This window comes from Hordeum vulgare, chromosome 7H (assembly GCF_904849725.1).
Source record: "Hordeum vulgare subsp. vulgare chromosome 7H, MorexV3_pseudomolecules_assembly, whole genome shotgun sequence".
NCBI classification, from domain to species: domain Eukaryota; kingdom Viridiplantae; phylum Streptophyta; class Magnoliopsida; order Poales; family Poaceae; genus Hordeum; species Hordeum vulgare.
In genome coordinates, this window is record NC_058524.1 from 92,951,566 (window position 1) to 92,965,058 (window position 13,493).

Genomic DNA, 13,493 nt, shown 5'->3' on the forward strand with positions numbered 1-13,493 from the left:
CACTATGGGTATCTCCGAAAGTATCTGTTGGGTTGGTACGAATCGAGATCGGGATTTGTCACTCCGTGTGACGGAGAGGTATCTCTGGGCACACTCGGTAGAACATCATCATAATCAGCTCAATGTGACTAAGGAGTTAGTCACGGGATGATGTGCTACAGAACGAGTAAAGAGACTTGTCGGCAATGAGATTGAACAAGGTATGGGGATACCGACGATCAAATCTCGGGCAAGTTCTATACCGGTAGACAAAGGGAATTGTATACTCGATTGATTGAATCCTTGACATCGTGGTTCATCCGATGAGATCATCGTGGAACATGTGGGAACCAACATGGATATCCAGACCCTGCTCTTGGTTATTGGCCGGAGATTTGTCTCGGTCATGTCTGCACGTCTCCCGAACCCGTAGGGTCTACACACTTAAGGTTCGATGACGCTAGGGTTATAGAGAATTGTTATACAAGGTTACCGAAGGTTGTTCGGAGTCCCGGATGAGATCCCGCACGTCACGAGGAGATCCGAAATAGTCCGGAGGTAAAGAATTATATATAGGAAGTGAGGTTTTGGTCGCCGGAATTGTTTCGGGCGACACCGGTAATGTACCAGGACCACCGAAAGGGTTTCGCGGGTCCACCGGGAGGGGCCACCAGCCCCAAAGGCTAGCATGGGCCAAAAGGTGGAAGGGAACCAGCCCAGAGTGGGTTGGTGCGCCTCCCACCTAAGCCCAAGGCGCCACAAGAGAGGGAAGGGGGGAAACCCTAGTGCAGATGGGCCTAAGGCCCATCAGGGGTGCGCCACCCCCCTCTCTCTTGCTCTAGCGGCCACCACCAGCCCTAGATGGGGCTGCCGCTTCCTTTGGGGGTGGGAACCCTAAAGGGGGCGCCCCCTCCCTCTCCCCCCTATATATAGTGGAGGTTTTGGCTGATTTGAGACACACGAAATCTCTCTCTCGGCGCAGCCCTGCTTCTCCTCTTTCTCCTCTCCCATGGTGCTTGGCGAAGCCCTGCCGGGAGGCCTCGTAGCTCCACCGCCACCATGCCATCGTGATGCCGGAACTCTCCCTCAACCTCTCCCTCCTCCTTGCTGGATCAAGGCGTGGGAGATGTCACAAGGATGTACGTGTGTTGAAAGCGGAGGTGCCGTGATTCGGCACATAGATCGGAACTGACCGCGATCTGAATTGCTGCGAGTACGACTCCATCGACCGCGTTCATAGTAATGCTTTCGCTTAGCGATCTTCAAAGGTATGAAGATGCTCTACAACCTCTCTCGTTGCTGGTCTCTCCATAGATAGATCCTTGTATGGCGTAGGAAAATTTTGAATTTACTATGTTCCCCAACAGATAGTGGAGCAACAAATCATATGACTGGAAGCAATGACTTGGTGGTGGACGTGCATCCTACCCCATCTATGCCCACCCATGTCCAACTTGTTGATGCTTCAACATCTAAGGTACTGGGATTTGGTAAGGTGGTCATCTCTCAAGATTTATCTATTGAGAAGGTCATGCTTGTTGAGTCCCTTGCTTGCAATTTACTTTCTGTTCGTCAACGTGCAATTATGGGCTTTGCCACATTCTTTAATCTTGATACCATGGCCCTTTTGTGGAGCGAGACTCTTAAAGTAGCCTATGTTGGATATGTCGAAAATGGTCTCTATGTGGTGAACTTTTCACAGCGACCCACTAAGACTGTGACTTGTCTAATGGCTAAAGTTGATGTGGACTGGCTTTGGCATCGCCGACTAGCCCATGTCAATATGAGATCGTTGCAAAGTCTTCTCAAAGGGGACCATGTTTGTGGACTAACAAATGTGAGTTTTGCTAGAGATCGTGCTTGCACTGCTTGTATTGAAGGGAAGATTCATGAAACTGCTGATCGTCCCACGACTCTCATTTACACTAAGAGGCCCTTGGAGCTCCTTCATATGGATCTCTTTGGTCCTCCATCGTTTGATAGTCTTGGGGGCAGAAAGTACTGGTTGGTGATTTTTGATTATTACTCAAGATACACTTGGCTATATTTCTTCAAGAGGAAGAGTGAGACTCAACAGACCGTCATCAACTTTGCTAATGAAGCTCAACGTCGACATGAAGCAAAGATTTTGATGATTAGAAGTGACAACGGCACCGAGTTCAAGAACTACACCCTGGATGAGTTTCTCAGTGATGAGGGGATCAAGTATCAATATTCAGCACCATACACCCCTCAACAAAATAGTGTGGCGGAGAGGAAGAACCGGGCATTGATGGATGCGGAAAGAACGATGATGGCGGAATTCAAATCTTCGTACAACTTTTGGGCCGAAGCCATCAACATAGCATGTCATGCATCCAATCGGCTCTATATCTGCAAAGGCTTGAACAAGACCCCATATGAGATCCTCACCAGAAACAATCCCAACCTCAAGTACTTCAGAGTTTTCAGGTGTAAGTGTTTCATTACCAAGAAAGGTGCTCGTCTAGCTAAATTTGATTCTAGAGCTCAAGAGGGCATATTTGTTGGTTATGCTACAAACTCTCATGCTTACCATGTCCTCAACAAGTCCATCAGGCTCATTGAGGAGATGTGTAACGTGGAGTTTGATGAAAATAATGGCTCCCAGGTGGAGAAAAGTGGTCTTTGTGATGTAGGTGATGAAATTCCTCCTCAAGCCATAAGAAGAATGGGGATTGGTCAAATACTCCCCATTGAGGAACCCCTTGTGGCTGAAGGAGAAGGACAATGCTCTACTCAAGTGGAGCCATCACCCTCGCTAGCCCCACATGCTTTCGATGAACAAAGTGAAAACCCTCAACCAGCTAAACATGATCAAGGACGAGATCAACCACACGAAGATGGTGATGCACGAAATGATGTCCAAGTTCTAACACAAGGTTCCGAATCTTCTCAAGATCAAGATCAAGTGCAGCCACAAGATCAAGATCAAGAGCAGCCACAAGATAAAGAACAAACCAGTGAGCTTGCTCAAGACGAAGATCAAGTTGATCAGGTGGTTGCTCCTCAAATTCCTACTGCGACACCTAAAAGGGGTCGCGGTGCCAAGGCGGGGTGAAAACCCAATGACAAGGCCAAACAACGTGATCAAGTTGATGCTCCTCAATTAACTAGCGCGGAACTCCTGGAGCGTCACGCAGCCAAGATAGCATCCATGCTAAGGGTAAAATCACATCTTATGAAGAATGTGCTTGGAAGCTTAAAAAGGGGAGTATCCACTCGTAAAAAAAATTCAAATTATTGTGAGCATCACGCGTTTGTTTCGTATTGTGAACCTCAACAGGTACAGGAAGCGCTCGATGACGAGGATTGCTTATGGCCATGCATGAAGAACTGAACAACTTCGAGCGCAATAAAGTTTGGTAATTAGTGCCAAGACCAAAGGTGGAACATAATGCCATTGGGATCAAATGGATCTTCAAAAACAAGCAAGACGCCAATGGGATTGTGGTTCGAAACAAGGCAAGACTGGTGTCTCAAGGCTACTCCCAAGTCGAGGGTATCGACTATGGTGAAACCTTTGCCCCTGTTGCTCGTCTTGAATCTATTCGCATGCTGCTTGCATTTGCCTCTCATCATGATTTCAAATTACAAATGGATGTGAAGAGTGCATTTCTTAATGGTCCTTTAAATGAGTTGGTATATGTCAAACAACCCCCAGGGTTCGAACATCCCAAGCTCCCCAATCATGTATACAAACTGAACAAGGCGCTCTATGGCCTTAAACAAGCCCCACGTGTGTGGTATGAGTACCTTACCGAGTTGTTGCAAGATCGTGGGTTAGAAATTGGGAAGGCCGATCCCACCCTTTTTACCAAAAAGGTCAAAGGGGATTTGTTCATATGCCAACTATATGTTGATGATATCATTTTTGGTTCTCCTAATGAATCTTTCAATGAAGAATTTGCTGCACTAATGATCGAGAAATTTGAGATGTCAATGATGGGTCAGCTGAAGTTCTTCCTCGGATTCAAGATTAAACAAGGCTAAGAAGGAACCTTCATAAAACAAGCCAAGTACACCCAAGACATGCTCAAGAGTTTTGAGCTAGAGGATGTCAAGCCGGTCAAATTTCCCATGCTAACCAGATGCAAGCTTGACAGTGGTCCCGATGGTAAAGCAGTGGATCAAAAGGTATATAGCTTCATGATTGGATCCCTTCTTTACCTTTGTGCATCTAGATCGGATATCGTGTTGAGTGTAGGGATTTGTGCATGGTTTCAATCTACACCAAAAGAAAGCCACCTTGCGGCTGTTAAACGAACCTTTCGATATTTGGCTCATACCCCAAACTTTGGCCTATGGTTTCCCAAAGGAGCAAGCTTCAATCTAGTGGGCTATTCTGACTCAGATTGGGCAGGAGACTGTGTGGAGAGGAAGTCAACGTCTGGAGGATGTCAATTTATTGGTCGTTCGTTGGTAAGTTGGTCTTCAAAGAAGCAAACCTATATCTCACTGTCTTCCATCGAGGCTGGGTATGTTGCAGCTGCAAGATGTTGTGCACACTTGTTATGGATGAGGCAAACTTTAAAATATTATGGTGTCACTTGTGACAAACTGCCTCTTCTATGTGACAATCAAAGTGTTATCAAGATTTCGCTCAATCCGGTGCAACATAGCAAAACCAAGCATATTGATATTCGTCATCACTTCATCCGTGAGCATATCAAGCGTGGAGATATTGAGGTCAAATTCATCAACACTCAAGAGCAACTTGCAGATATTTGCACTAAGCCCCTAGATGAAGCAAGGTTCCGGGAGTTAAGGCATGAGCTAAATATCATTGATTCAAGTAAAGTGGATTGAAACTAGGCACTCTGCACCTCACTCTCCATTATATCTTGCTCTAGGTGTAGGCATGGACATAGGGGGGTGTTGTTCAACCAATGAACTTTCCCTCCCCCCATTATGCATAAATCGATCAAGTCTTTCACATTAGCCATTATTGATGGCACTTGTGCTTCAAAGATGAGCTTTGGTCATGAATCCAAGGATAATTCTTCGCGGTGTCATACCATTGTCTCAAACATAGGTGGCTCCGGCCACCGCACCCTTCCTGCAGAAAGGGGTTATGACAATACCAGCCAACATATTTTGTTTGAGTTTCTTTTCTAATAATGACTGGTATGTGTCCATAGTGGTTTCTCGCAGTTTTGGCAATTTCTGGAATTTTTCTGTATTTTTCTGGCACGGTACTACCGCTCTGTAAGCGGTACTACCGCTGTCACACGCAGTACTACCGCTCAAGCGAGTGGTACTACCACCACCAGAGTTTGTACCGCCTCAGGGGGAGCGGTACTATCGCCGCCAGCGGTACCACCGCTATGACCAGCGAGGTACTACCGCCCTGCCCGTGCCCTGGTGGGTATTTAAGCAGAGGAGGCAATTTTTCTGCCCCATTTGTTCCTCTCCCGTGGAGCTCTCTCTCTTTCTCTCGAATCTCACCGGAAGAGATCTCCCTCCCCGGCGCTTCTCCTTCCGTACCAGTTGAAGGGATTGCCCCCTTCCTCCTCCTTGTGCCATGGATCCCGGTACTGCCCCTATCCTCCTTCTCTTGTTTCGGTTTCTTGGTTCTAGGGTTAGGGGCTTGCTGTATTGCCTCCATTGTTATGGCACAATTTTGTCTCGTACATGGATGGGAGGAGAGCTCTTGGGACTGTTCCATTATGTTTTGTTAAATAGATTATGCATAGTTTGGGTCTACGGTTGTATTAAATCTACAACACCATTGTTAGATCTATATTCTGCTCTGTGAGATCTGTAACCACGTGGTACTACCGCTCGTCAACGGGCGGTACTACCGCTCGTCAACAAGCGGTACTACCGTTGTGCCTTGTATGCATGATCTTAGTTGGTTCCATCTGATTTTTCTCCTGTGTTCTGGACTTTGCCATGCCTTTTTTTGTCGTTTTCGCGTGTTTGTGTTGTGTGTCACAGGTGGTGGCTCTCGTCGCTCAAACCCGGTTCATGACACCCAGTCCAAGAGGTTCTGCAACTCTGACGACCCGAAAGGTTCCAATCCCCCAAAGCGCAATATTAAGCGTACTGCATCAAAGGACAAGAAGGCCAACATTGACTATGACACTATGCCTCTTAAAGAGTATGTGCAGCGCCGAAAGTGCAATCCTTATGTCAGTGAGAGGGCTCAGACCAGGGGTTGTGTATTGAGGACCTCATCACCTTTTGTTATGACTTTGATCCATAGATAGTGGCACAATTCTATGTCACTGTCCACTTTCATTCTGATGTGGATCGTACTATGACCTGGATGACTAATGGCGAGAAGATGGCTGGCTCTTGGGTTGAGTTCATGAAGCTTCTGCATGTCCGTGACGAGGGGCTGCATAAACCTGTTGGTTTGCACCCTCATGCCAACCCCGGTCCTACTCCGGAGGAGAAGATGATGCTCTACTATCTGAGGAAGAATGTGCTCCCCTCCTTCTTGGATGTCATGCATAGGATCTTCTGCAACACTCTGTCCCCTCGGGTTGGCAACAAAGACCAAGTACATTCTTATTTGGTGGACATGCTCCTTATGTGTGAGGAGGGACGGACGAAGAACTCTGGCCCACTCGATGTGTCTAATGCGATGTTTTGCGAGCTTCAGATGGCAATATACAACTGTAAGGTTCCCATCTATGGGCCTTACCTGTACTACTTCATCAAGATAAAGTGGTCTGAGTATTTTGCTCGCATGCCCTTCCCTGCTGCCACTGGGTGTATCAGCCATGAGCCCATCAAGCTATGCCAGAAAGACAAGTGGGCCAACACCTCCACTTCACGTACTGCTAAACGCATGGAGACTGAGGAGGAGGCTGATGTTGCTGAGGATGAGGGTGGCCCTGCCACACACACCCATTCTTCTGCTGAGCCATCTTGGGCCAAGAAGCTAAAGGACCAGATGAGGACCTTATATTTGCATGCAGGTGAAGGGGCAGTATCTGAATCATGTGGCCTAGAAGGAGAGCCGTCAGAGGGATAAGCGTATCATGAGGAAGCTTGACGTACACTTCTCGAGCGGATCTAAGGAGGTCATCACTCCAGAGGCTGATTAGATGCAGGTGAGAGATTTCCAATGGGCTGAGTCTGCTCAGGAGGAGCCTGATGAGGAAGATGAGGAGGAGACTGATCCGGAGGCTACGGAGGAATATGATGAGGAGTCCGATGGCTGAGCTACCGCCTGTGTCGTTCGCATCCTCTCTGCCTTTTTGGTGTCCTCATGCCAAAGGGGGGAGAGAGTAAGGGATTTGCTTTGGATTTTCGTTTTTTTCTAAGTCTTCCTTTGCTGAACTTGGCTGGTTTTATCTTGTCGGATAATTTATCATGTGTGTGAAGAATCTTAGTCATATGGTGTGAGACATATGATATCCCTATATTATCTCTATTATCTCTCTATATGCTTAGCTTGTGACGTCATTTATCTTGTGCCCTTATCTTTATGCTCACATGTTATACCTTGCTTCCTTATTCAGCGTTGTATCAGGTCACTGCAAGGAGTATCCGTCTATGATTTCTAGGGGAGTGCTTTTCCTTGGATTGTGTGCCTTGTTGTTCATAGCACTACTTTAAAGATGCACACATCCAGGGGGAGCCAGTCTCTAATTCATAGACTTTGGGTTTGCATATGTCTTCATTATATTTTGTTTTGTGCAAATCTGGTGTTCTCATCAATTCACCAAAAAGGGGGAGATTGTTAGGGCATATTTCGCCCTAAGTGATTTTGGTGATTGATGACAGTACCTCTATGGACTAATCGTGTGCATTGAGCATTTCAGGTAATACATGGCAAGGCACAAGACGATTCGACCCCCCTCGGTGGTTTTGAAGCACGGCGGATTCTACGGTTCTCTTTGGTGGTTTTGAGTCATAGGAAAGCCGTACTAAGAGGGGGTCTGCGTTGGAAAGGTTTGGATGGAATCAACACACACACGCACACTTTTTCTTTCCACCATCTTTTCCTTGCAGCAATGGAGCTCCCACATGTTCTTTCTCTGTCTCCGCAAAAAGGTCCAGCGGTAGTACCGCTCCGGATGGGTGGTAGTACCGCTTTAGGACGGTAGTACCTCTCTGTGAGCGGTTGTACTTCATCGGACTTTTTGCGAATACTTTTCCAGCGGTGGTAGGCCAAGTAGTAGTGTTTTTACTACCGTGGATATGTGCCTACCAAGCGGTAGTACCGCTCCAGGCCTAGCGGTAGTACCACTCGGGCTAGCGGTAGTACTGCTCCCTACCAAGCGGTAGTACCGCTAGGGGCAGCGGTAGTACCGCTACCCCCAAGCGGTAGTACCGTGCTGAGGGTGTTGTAAGTGGCAGTAACGGTTGGATTTGTTCCCTCACTATATAAAGGGTTCTTCCACTCCAAGAACCCTACCTTTGACCTTCCAAGAATCCATTGTTGCTCCTAAGCTCATTTGTGCCCGATCTCTCTCCCTAGCCAATCAAACTTGTTGATTTCCTAGGGATTGGTTGAGAAGGCCAAGATCTACAGTTCCACCAAGAGGTATTTGATTCCCCCCACTAATCCCTTGTGGATCTTGTTACTCTTGGGTGTTTGAGCACCCTAGACGGTTGAGGTCACCTCGGAGCCATATCCATTGTGGTGAAGCTCCGTGGTCTTGTTAGGAGCCTCCGAGCATTGTGTGGAGATAGCCCCAACCTTGTTTGTAAAGTTTCGGTCGCCGCCTTCAAGGGCACCAACAGTGGAATCACAACACCTCACATTGTGTGAGGGCGTGAGGAGAATACGGTGGCCCTAGTGGATTATTGGGGAGCATTGTGCCTCCACACCGCTCCAACGGAGACGTACTTCCTTTCAAAGGGAAGGAACTTCGGTAACACATCCTCGTCTTCATCGGTTCCACTTGCGATTATATCTTACCTTTACTTTGTGTACTAGTACAAATGCCCGTGCGTTGCACCGGGCGAAGTATTAAATATAACTTGCTCCACTGTCATTATGCAAAAAATAAATAATCTAATTTTTGCAAACATCAAAAATAAGGTTGCACTGAATATTTTCTTTTTGAATCATGAAATTTGGACATGCCCTGACAATGTTTCATGACCTACTTCAGCTCTGCACTTTCATTTCAAACGATGAAAGAGAAGTTGTATATGTAATAGTCTATTTGGGATAGCCAATCGTTGCTGCTATGATAAGATCAACGATGTATCGCCCTAGGATCAGACAGTAGTTGTTTCAGATTTACAAATCAGACATAATTTCACATATACAAAGGAAAAATATACAAGCTCGAGCATGCAAAACCAGAGGGGGAATAAAATTGCTTCACAACAAGAAATAAAATACTCTATCAATGTTACTATCCCAGGAGCTCGCATAACCTACGCACTACAAAAAATTCTGAACATTGCATAACAAGAAAAAACTCAGAGAATATCATTAACCATGATTCAAACAGACCCAGTCCTTACAACTCCAAAGATATATTTTTGGAAATAAAATAAAAAGAGCACTGCAACCGGTACATAGGACAACCATCAACGACATCATACTGCTATAGAGTATTACATGTCTAGTTATAAGCTAGAAACTAAAAGTCATTTACAACCAACAATATGTAATTGAACCTGTTGGTCTACATCCAATGAATTATGAGGCACCGTTCATTTGCTACATATCTAAAATTACCACCAGGGATGCAAGCCAACAGAGAAGCTTCTTTTGCAGAAATAGCACACATGTCCTGTTTTGAGAGAATGGAAGTTAGCAACACGTAGTAAACAATCTTGAAGAAAGAACAAAGTTACAACAAAAATAAAAGGTAAACCTCCAATCGTTAGTTTGTTCGTACAATATTTCAGATTGCGCAAAGATAGAATCAGCATGCAATGTAGTGCATCTCTATCAACATATGCACGTTAATATATGTGAATCATTTGGTTAATGGAACCTGACTATTGTCCCTTCTTTTGATTTTCATGACTGTAGAAGCTTAAGTGCTTGAGTTATCTAGAAAAAACAGTAAAACTACTTGCGAATCTAGTGCCTCTCTATCAGGAAAAGCATACTGTAGGTACTGCCAATTCATAAGTTGCAACTCCACTTGAGGGAGAAGAATGCCATATCCTCCAATTCATCATAATTATATGAACCTCAAATAAACCTCACGGATATTAGATTCGGAAGAAAACTTAAAAAGGAGGAAAGCTAACAAAACCGAACCCACGAACATGCAACAGAATCAAGCCACCCCATATCACATTTTGCACCTATGGTACACATAAAATCACCTGAGTTTCCAAAATAAGTGGAACACAACATATCTAGTGCAGTTTTCTTACAACAGAAACTGATTCTCAACTAAAAAGAAGTACACATATAAATAGATCTTGTGTAATAAAGTTATGTTCTTGAAAACTAAAATACAAAATAATAAAGTAAATGATAAACATAACACAGAAGGTCAGAGTTGAAATGTGCAGTCATGCTAGGCATTTTTCATGTTAACCACGCTCCAATATCATACCTAAATTGAATAATTTTGTAAAATATTTTGCATATGTGTAATATTTGAGCTACCGAGACACTGGACCAAAATTGGCAGAGAACCAAGCAACCCAGATTATCTTTATAACTATTAGACACCACCATCGCATGTCGGTGCTGTGCATGGAAAACTAATGGAAAACTAACTAACAAGTGAAATACATATGGACAGACTTTTCTAAAAATGACAATATAAACTGCAGTAGTGACAGTCAAATACAATGGCCGAACTGGTCGAAGCATATCTAAAGGTCCTTTGGTTAGAGCAGGTGTACCCTTTCAGCCACAACAAGTACTTCCTCGCATATTCATTACTCCATATTCACCATGAAGGATACCCTCAAAGATCCAGACCTAAAAGGGAGGAAAGCTAACAAAATCAAACCCATGAACATGCAACAGAAACAAGCCATGCTAAATCACATTTTGCACCTATGGTACACATAAAATCACCCGATTTTTCAAAATAAGGGGAACACAACATATCTAGTGCAGTTTTCTTACAACAGAAACTGATTCTCAACTAAAAAGAAGTACAAATATAAATAGATCTTGTGTAATAAAGTTATGTGCTTGAAAGTAGTTTCAAGCACATTCGAGGTTCAGAGCTGGGCCTCAGAGTAGTTTGAGAATCAATTAGGGAGAAGGATTTCACAGTGATTTTGTCTGCATCTGTAGCTAAACCTAGACACCACATTCAAAGAATTTGTGACTCATGTATAAATAATTTAAGACATGTCAGGTGCAATGCATTAGTAACGAAACAACTTTTTGAAAGAATCAGCAAAGTAGAACTTATGAGGTTTCATTATGTACCTTCAAACAAATTCTCTAAAACAATTTTCTAGCTCTTAGTGGTTCTCTCGGGACTTGATGGAAGATCTTGTAAGAAGAGCACAACCATAGGTGAATCAATTAACAGAAAAATAGAAAGATAAAAAATTATATCGAATAGCAAAGAACATGTAAGTTAACATGAAAATAGGCCGCCTTTCTAAATCATTGCAATGTATCACTATATATAAATCAGTGCTCTGATTAAATTCTAAACCTGTAAAAGATAGTTAAATAATCCCTTTGTAAACTAATATAGAGCATTTAGATCACTACTTTAGTGATCTAACTGCTCTTATATTAGTTTACAGAGGGAGTATTATTTATACAACATGAACCATGTTAGGTTTCACCTCAATTTTGTCTACCGGTATGTATTCAACTCTCTACTGAAATCCAACAAAATTTAATTAGCATTAATTTTCAATCTAGTTTTTCACATCATGCACATCTAAGTGAGAAAATGTTCAATATGTTCCCCCCTCCAACTTTCCATAATTCCCTTTCTTTAAGCTGAGAACTCCATAGCATTGTATCTATATTTCTTGTAGGATGGGAATATATATATAATTAGCATATGGACTACATGCAATCAAGTGATCACTAAGTCACATATATTGTGAAGATATCTTCTATACCCTTCGTGTATGACACATCAGCCCCAGTAGAGTTTAAAAAGATGAGAACTGATCCCAATTAACCCAAAGAATCAAACTAAATCTAGATTGATTTCTAAAGTCAAAAGGATAAGAGCAAGAGCACATACAAACGATGTATGTTAATTTTGCCTGCCGCGGCACTGCGGCATGCCTCAACTGCACTTTGGTCCGTGGATTCGTGGAGCCATGCATGTGTGTCTACGCCTGCGCCAGCGTGGGGAGCAATGTACGTGCGTTGCTCTGGCAGAACTTGAGGGATCGATCACTAGCCTGCAACAAATTAGCTTCACCCTGATGCACTGCTACTTGTATTACCTGATGCAGATGCAGGCTATAGCTCCTAGTTAGCACTAAAAAAATTTATTTACTCTGACGCCTGTGCATGAGGGACTCACCAATTACCTCCGGCCCAGACTGGCAGTGTGCGCTACCATCCTAAAAAACATAGACTGATGGATCGATCTCACGCACATCCTTGTAGCCGATCTGGGTTCGGCCTTTGGACAGTTGAAGGAAGGAGCACATGCCGAGGTCGGGCCCCCTTGAATTCGGGGGCCTGGGTGGTGGCCCCTTCTCCCCCCCCTCAGGGTCAGGAAGGTCTTTCATGGAGTGCATCAGGGTTGAGCGGCAGCGGGCGGCCCACTAGTGCGGCTGGGCGGCGGCGGGCGGCCCACCGGCGCGACTGAGCGGCAAGGCGGCGGGCGTACCTCCGGTGCGTCTTGGCGTTGGGGGCTGGGCGGTGGTGGATGTACCTCCGGCGCGTCAGGGCGGCGGAGCTGAGCGGCGAGGAGCATACCTCTGGCGCGGCTGGGCGGCGAGGCTGAGCAGCGGCGGGCGTACCTCCGGCGCGTTTGGGCGGGGGGGCTGAGCAGCGCTAGCATCCCTTCGACGCTTCTGGGCGGCTGGCCAGTGGGAGCGGCGGTCCTGAGCAGCAGCGGGCTCTGGCGTGGCTTAGCGTCTCGTGAGGCAGGTCAGTTGGAGAGAGACGAAGTGGTGGACTATCGTGCGGAAGGTGGAGCGATACAAAGCGGTGGGGATTATTTTCTCGATCGATAGGATGTAATTAGTGTTTTGTAAGTGACTTCAATTTCGTTAACGCTCAATTTAGACCCTTGATGATGTGATTAAACGGTTTAAATTGAGAGTTGGATCTGCCCTCTCGTGCTTTTAATAGTATAGATATTATTGTTGTTGTGTATTTCTTGGTTGCACTAGTTGTCATGGTAGTTAGCATCATATAGGTTGCTCACCTAGTAGTTAATTTAGAGAACCTTTGTGTTGCTTTCTCTAACTTGTTAAGAAGAGCTAAAAATTGGTAGTTTCTATTCATGCCCCCCTCTAGTCAACTATATTGATCCTTTCAGAGTATTTCTCTTTTCTTCCAAAAAAATCATCAAGAAGTTTCGTCCAATTCCGAGAACTTTTATTTCCGCACAAAAAACACCACCACGGTAGTTCTGCTGAAAACAATGTCAGTCCGGGTTAGTTCT